Here is a 7378-nt window from a genome sequence, read left to right as displayed (position 1 = left end):
GTAAAGGGCTTTTCTTTGTAAACTTTGAGCTTCTAGTTGTATTTTGTCATGGCTTGCTAAAGGGGGAGTTTGTTAGGTTCTAAAGGCTTACGTTTTTATGTATTTAGAACTCTAATGTGTATTGTTGACAAACCATGATAAAAAAAATATGTTTAGTTGTGTTTAGACTTGCTCAAAGTTGTATCATTTATGTAAAGTTGGAATAAGTTGATGCAGAAGGCTTTTATGCTTCTCGGCCTAGTTCGATCGATCGAGGCTTAGTCTCGACCAATCGAAAATCGGGTCAGAAGCGTTTTTCTGCAGAATTCCAACTCAGCCCTAATTTCTTTAAAATGTTTAGGGTTTTCTAATTTGTCTTAAGTATAAAAGGCAAACCCTAGCCATGTTTAGTGTTGCTCATATTGCTGTTTGTGTAAATCTCTTGTGAGATCTAGAGGAGCTTTCCTTTACACAAACTTAGGGTATTCAAGGAGGAGATATTATCTACATCTTGATGATCAATTCAGTTGCTGCCATTGAAGTTTAAAGAAACACAAGCAGGTGTGCTTGTATCTGGTGGTGAATCCAAGAAAGGAGTCCGTGGATTCAGAGCTTGCACGTGATCGTGTCAGTAAGTTCTACTGGTAGGTAGCAATAAGAAGTCGAGCGTGGGGGCTTGTAAGTCTTATTGTATGAACTTCGATTCTTTCAAGATAGTGGATTCGTGTTTACCTTGAGGATAGCTAGGTTAAATCCTCCCCAGGTTTTTACCGGTTTGATTTCTTGAGTGATCATATCTTTGTGTTATTTATCTTTCCGCTGCTTTGCATGATATGATTGTTGTGATTGTGATAACCTAGATTTGTTAAATTAGACTAAGTAACAACTTGGCCAATTACCTAGGTTAATCCAATTGTGTTTTTAAGGGGTCTAAAAACCATTAGTTAGCTTTAATTCCGTACCAAATTTGATTGTAAATTTATTCAATCTTTTGTACCCTGTATTTACAGTGTGATTTAATTGTAAGGGTTGTGTGATAGAGAGAGAGTGTGAAGACTCAAGCTATTGAAGACTGAAGAAAGGTTTTCGCGGGTAGCTCGCGACTTAGCATCTCGCAAAGTGATGCATGTGCCCTGCACATGATTGGAATGTGAAGAGTTAGTACAGATGGAGACAGCTGTGTTTCGCAAGTATCTCGTGGGTAAGGCCTTTTAGCAAGACACCCGCGAAACATTCTGTTTTGCTAGACTGTGCTATTTGATACACACTTTCTATACCCATACTATATATACCTATATTACCTACAAATGTTGAGTAGTGCTTCAAATAGAAAACCCTAGCCACAAACCTTGAGAGTTAGAAATTGTTATACCCACAATTCTCTACACAATTGCTTATGGATTTTCCCCAACTCTTACCTCTCTGTTTTCATATTATTGAGAGGTTGATAGCCCAAATACTTACCACACCCTTTTAGAGTGTCAAGTGATATTTTGGTGTTCCTGAGAAGTATTGGAAGAAGCCAATGATGGCAGATGCAACATAGTGCTTGTTGCAGGATCCGGAAAGCTAGACAAGACACGGTTTTGAGAAGCCTTGTTGGAGTAAGAGCTTGGAGAGCTTAGGTACTGCTTGGAGGGCACCAGAGAGGTTTTTCGCCAAGTTCTAAGATTTCCTCTTCGATAACACATCGGCGTGTTATCTTGTGTTTGCATCTCTCTTCCCTACTCTTTTACATTCCATTTTACTGCTGTGTTGTCTTGATTATGGATTAGAGTAGCTTGTTTGTTTATCCGCTTGCATTTACACTATTCCGCACTTAGTATTAAGTTAGTGTAAAATCTATCAAGCCGTAACTTTTATTTGGAGGTCTAAACAGCTCTTATGTTTTTAACACATTTTCTAGCTTTCAAAGCTTTTGAGGTATTTTGGTTTATATATAAAAGTTTATTTTCAGTTTATTGTTTTGTACCCATGCTTTGTAGTTTTGTACTTGTTGTTAAATGTTATGCTTTTCCTTAAGTACATCACTCTTGTGCCCTTGTTGGATTTTATATCCTTAATGCAATTACTTTGATTTTTTGTATCGATTGAGTGTTGGACCTACAAATGATACTTTGCATTGAGTTTATTAGCATGCATGTTCGGATGTTCATTCCTTGTGTGAATGATCATTGTGATCACTATTTATAGTGATTGTTCATTTTTGGTCAAGCCATGCTTTATTGCTACATTCCATTTTGCTTGATTGCATTGTGCTTGCTCCATATGCATTTCAAGTTTTCTGCATACAATGATCATATTGTGTTGTTGCTTTAAGGAAATACTTGTAGTATAGTTTAAGAGCTTCACAGATTCTAGAGTTAGATATAAGTGAGTTTTGTTCAATTATTCCTAACTCACATGTTAAGTCTAGAGTTTGTTTTAGGGTTTTGTCACAGAATAGCCAAAGGGGGAGATTGTAAGGCTGAATTTAATCAACCATTTTGTTGGCTTTATTCCATGCCAATTTGCTTGTAATTCAGCATTTAGAAACCCTGTATTTAGGTGAAAATCATGTAAGGGTAATGTATGAGAGAGTGTGAAAAAAAGCTCAAGAGTGTGCACTCAAGCAGAGCCTTGTGACTAGATCTCGTGATTGGCTCATGACTGGCGAGTCGCCAAAAGAGGCACACGTGTGAAGCATGCAAGGGAGTTGAAGAGTCATACTAGTTGGAGCACTACAGGATAAAACTTTTAGTCTGGCAAGGCAATTAGCTCGCGACTCATTCCAGTCTCAAGCCCAAGTCGCCAAATAGCTCTGTTTGTGACAAACCTAACCTTTCGCATTCCAAACGCACACTAGTATAAATACCCTTATTCCCACGTATTGTTGAGAGCTTCCAGAGAGAATTTTAAGAGAGAAACCCTAGAGAAAAACAAGATTGACTCATCCACAATCTTCATCCTTTGATTCTCTAAATTCCTCTACTCTTACGCTCTCCATTGTTACATCCTTGAGAGGTACATTAGCCAAATCCTTATCTCATCATACCCATATCTGTGAAAATGTTGTTTGGTACTTGGAAAGTAGTTAGGAAGGGACCAATTGACATTGGTTGATGCAATGGGCTAATTGTGGGATCCGGTAAGCTAGAGAAGACAAAGGTTCGACGTAACCTCGTTGGAGCAAGAAGCTTGGAGGGCCTAGGTACACTGGGTAGATTAGGCTTGGAGGGTCTTCTACTGTTCATGTATCCCAAATTTATTTTCTAGTGGATTATTAACCCCTAGGAGGGTGTAGAGAGGTTTTACACCGAGGACTTCGGTTTCCTCTTCGATAACTATCGCTGTGTTGTCTTTGTATTTGCATCTCTCTTCCCTTAATCTTTGCCTTTTAATTACTGTTGTGGTTGTGGTTGTGGTTGTGTTTTGTATAGTTGTGGGTGTCACTTTATATAAGAGAGAGAGAGAGAGAGAGAGAGAGAGAGAGAGAGAGAATAGCTCAAATGGCGAAACCCAGACGGCTAGAGAGAAAAAAATGAGGAGGAAAATAGAAGAAAGAAGAGAACCTGGAGAGAAAGAGAAAGGAAGAAAAGAGAAAATATTTGTTTAATGAGAGAAGAAGGAGAAGTTAATAAAATATTACTATTTTTTTTTTTAGCTTTTTGTTAAAGTGCACAGCCATAAATAGTTGTGCACTGTAGCAAGAAGCTAAAATTTTTTACCTATGGCATCACTACTGTAACATGCACTTTTGTGTTTTGGTGAAGTTAAAATAGCTATATAGTTATTTAGCTTCACTATTGCTAATGATCATTGAACTTGTGCCTCACTTTCTTTATTTTTTAAACCATTTTTTAAATGGTGGCGTTTTAGACTTTTTTATTTTTTATACTCAACTCAATTATCATGGCTTTTGAGTGAAAGAGTTGTGATGTGCCTTTGTATTAGAATTATTTTCCCTCTCCCTTGTGTGTGTTTGTTTCTAAAAAAAAAAAAAAAAATCAGTCTCCTCCTTCAAGTGAAACAGTGTCATTCTACTGTGGAAGATATTTTTTTTCTATATAAAAGAACAATACAAATAACCGAACTAACCACACCAAACCGATGGAACACACCACACCTTATGTAGACCGGTTTTTTCCTTCTATAGGAGAGCTGTAGTTAGTTATGGGAGAAAACCGCACCTCATAGGTGTGGTATGTAAGGTTGAATTTAATCAACCATTTTGTTGGCTTTATTCCGTGCTAATTTTCTTGTAATTCAGCACTTAGAAACCCTATATTTTGGTGGGAATCATGTAAAGGTAGTGTGTGAGAAAGTATGAAGAAATGCTCAAAACTGTGCATTGAAGCAGGGACTTGCGACTGGATCTCGTGGGTGGCTCGCGACTGGCAAGCCACCAGAGGATGCACATGAGTGAAACATGTAGAGAAGCTGAATAGTCATGCCAACTGTAGCACTACAAGACAAAAAGTCTAGACTAGCCATTCAGTTAACTCGCAACTCAGTCAAGTCACAAGGCCAAGTCGCCAATCCATTCTGTTTCGAAAAACGGACTCTTCGCATTCCTTTCTCACTCCAGTATAAATACTCCTTATTCCCACAAAATATAGATAGCTTCCAGAGAGAATTTTGAGAGAGAAACCCTAGAGAAAAACAAGATTGACTCATCCACAATCTTCATCCTTTGATTCTCCAAATTCATCTACTCTCACTCTCTCCATTGTTAAATACTTGCGAGATTCATTAGCCAAATCCTTTCCTTACCACCATATCTATGAGAAGGCCTTTTGGTACTTAGGAAGCAGTTAGGAGGGGGACCAATTGATATGGGTTGATACTATGGGCTATAGCGTAATCCAGTAAATTAGAGAAGACAAAGGTTCGACGTAACCTCGTTGGAGCAAGAAGCTTGGAGGACTTAGGTACACTGGGTAGATTAGGCTTGGAGGGTCTTCTACTGTTCATGTATCCCAACTTTATTTTCTAGTGGATTATTAACCCCTAGGAGGGTGGTAGAGAGGTTTTACACCGAGGACTTCGGTTTCCTCTTCGATAACTATCGCTGTGTTATCTTTGTGTTTGCATCTCTCTTCCCTTAATCTTTGCCTTTTAATTACTGTTGTGGTTGTGATTAATTATGGTTTAGATTGTTTTATTAATTCTGTTTTAGCTTATTTTCATATTCCGCACATACATTGTTTGATAATAAGCTTGAATTGGTAATTTGTATTTTGGGGGTCTAAACATTGATAGGTGTTTTACACACTATTTGAACATTCAATCAAAAATGACAATTCAGCAAAACAGAATGTTTCACGGGTATCTCGCGGGAAGGCCTTACTCGCGAGACACTCGCAAAAACCTGCTGTCTCCATCCTGTCCAGAGTCTTCGCATTCTAGTCATGTGCAGGGCACATGCTTCACTTTGCGGGAAGCTTACTCATGAGATACTCGCGAAAACAACTTCAGTCTTCAATTGCCTTGAGTCTTCACATACTCTCTCTCTCACAAAACAACCCTTACAAATAATTCTCACATGAAATATAGGGTACATAAGATTGAACAAAATTACAATCAAATTTGGCACGAAATAAAAGCCAACAAAAAACATAGCTGTAAATTACAACTTTACATTCCTCATGAAAGTCTCATGGCTCATGCAACTAACTGTATAAACCACATAAACTAACATCCTTGAATTAACCACAAACTCCATATCTAAAACTCTAGAAACAAGGCCTCTAAGCTTGTTTTCTTGAATAACAAAAAGCCAAGGTTGCCTAGTCAAAAGCATTGAGAGCTACAACCCAACAATCCCACAATGCTTCAAGTAAGCAATGTTGCCCAACAACCTTGATTTAGGGTCTCCCTTAACCACGCCATTGCACCGCTGCAAAACCCAAAGAAGGCATTGGTTATTCTCATTGTTGCACAAGAATTTCTTAAGAATCTCAACACAAGGTATCAATCTTCTCTCCAAACTCACACTCAAAAGTGTGGAATTCTTGGAAATGAACATAGTAGATCAGAACCAACAAAACCCAGTTGTTGGAAAAACTCAATCTTGGGTTTAAGGGTCTTGTCAATATCAGAGAACAATATATGGGGTGAGACACGAACCACGGATCTTATTTGGGTTTCGGAGAACCCAAGGTTTGACATAATAGAAGTGGATTGTGGCTTTTTAGTTGATTTGACATAATAAAAGCGGGTTGAGATGGAAAGTGCTTGGGTTTTTGAGAATTTTAAGGTGTCAGTTAGGTAATTGACGATGGTGGATTTTGAAAATGGGGTTTTAGGTTTGGTTTTGGTGGGTGGAGAGAGATTTCAGAAGAGAAAAAAGGAAGGAGTTTGTTGGTTTTTTTGTGGGAAACTTGTGGACACGAATAGGTGAAGGGCTGAAGAGTGATTTGAGAGCTTGCATTCATGTGAGACAGAGAAAGATCAGAGGGTTTAGGGTTTAGTGGATGCGATTGAAAACTAAAATTAACGGTATGTATATTTTATTCTCTAAACAACGACGCTCTTTCGTAACATGAAAATAAAACTGAGGAAATTTGCAAGATAACATTAGTAAGGGAAAGAATATAATAAGTTGAAATGCGTGAGAAACAATACTACTGATTTGGGTATTTTCTGCCACATAGATCTCGAGTCTTATAGACTCAAGTTTGTAAAAGGTAAATCCAAGTCTACAAGACTCGATTTCTATAGTGAAATAGACCAAAACAATTCAGATTGGGCAAGAACATAGAAACAGAGAACACAGGGACAGAGGAACAAAGAATGGAGGAACAGATCAGGAAAGAAAAAGAAGAAGAAGAAGAAGAGGAGGGGAGGAAGAATAACAGAGGACCAGATCGGGCAGGAAGAAGAAGACTCCGATCTGAAAGGAAGAAGAAAAGAACTGAGGAAGAAGAAGATACAGACTTGTTGGTGGATTGGAAAAATGGGAACTCAAGTTTTAAATACTTGATTTCCATGTGGATTTCTAAGACTAGAGTTCAAATCTGAATTTGAGTTTTAGAGTCTCGAGATACTAGTTTGCTATATAGTTTTGTAAACTTGACAACTAACTAAAATATTTTAAAAATAATGTTAAAAGCAAAAAAAAAAAAAAAAAAAAAAAAAAAAAATCTCTACTTTTACCTATTTGATTAAAATAATACAAATAACTCATTAGAATGATAAGAAAAAATCCATAGCAAAAAAAAAAAAAAAAAAAAAAAAAAAAAAAAAAAACCAACCACCAACCCAAATAGCAAGAAAGGTCGAAGGGGATCAAAATGAAAACTTTTCTATAATAAAAAGAAAACAGCAATACCCAAAGGCTAAAAGTATCAATGAAAGTGAATTTTCTATAATCAAGCACTAAAAAAAAAAAAAGAAATTGAGAGAAACCCACTGAAGA

General features: G+C 37.2%; 1 pseudogene; it reads right to left on the bottom strand.

Moving 5' to 3' along the window:
- Positions 1-5587: 5587 nt before the first annotated feature.
- Positions 5588-6950, bottom strand: LOC115965222 (annotated as a pseudogene).
- Positions 6951-7378: the final 428 nt, after the last annotated feature.

The sequence above is a fragment of the Quercus lobata genome, chromosome 2, assembly GCF_001633185.2.
Source record: "Quercus lobata isolate SW786 chromosome 2, ValleyOak3.0 Primary Assembly, whole genome shotgun sequence".
Lineage (NCBI taxonomy): Eukaryota > Viridiplantae > Streptophyta > Magnoliopsida > Fagales > Fagaceae > Quercus > Quercus lobata.
This window is presented reverse-complemented; position numbering and strand designations above follow the sequence as displayed.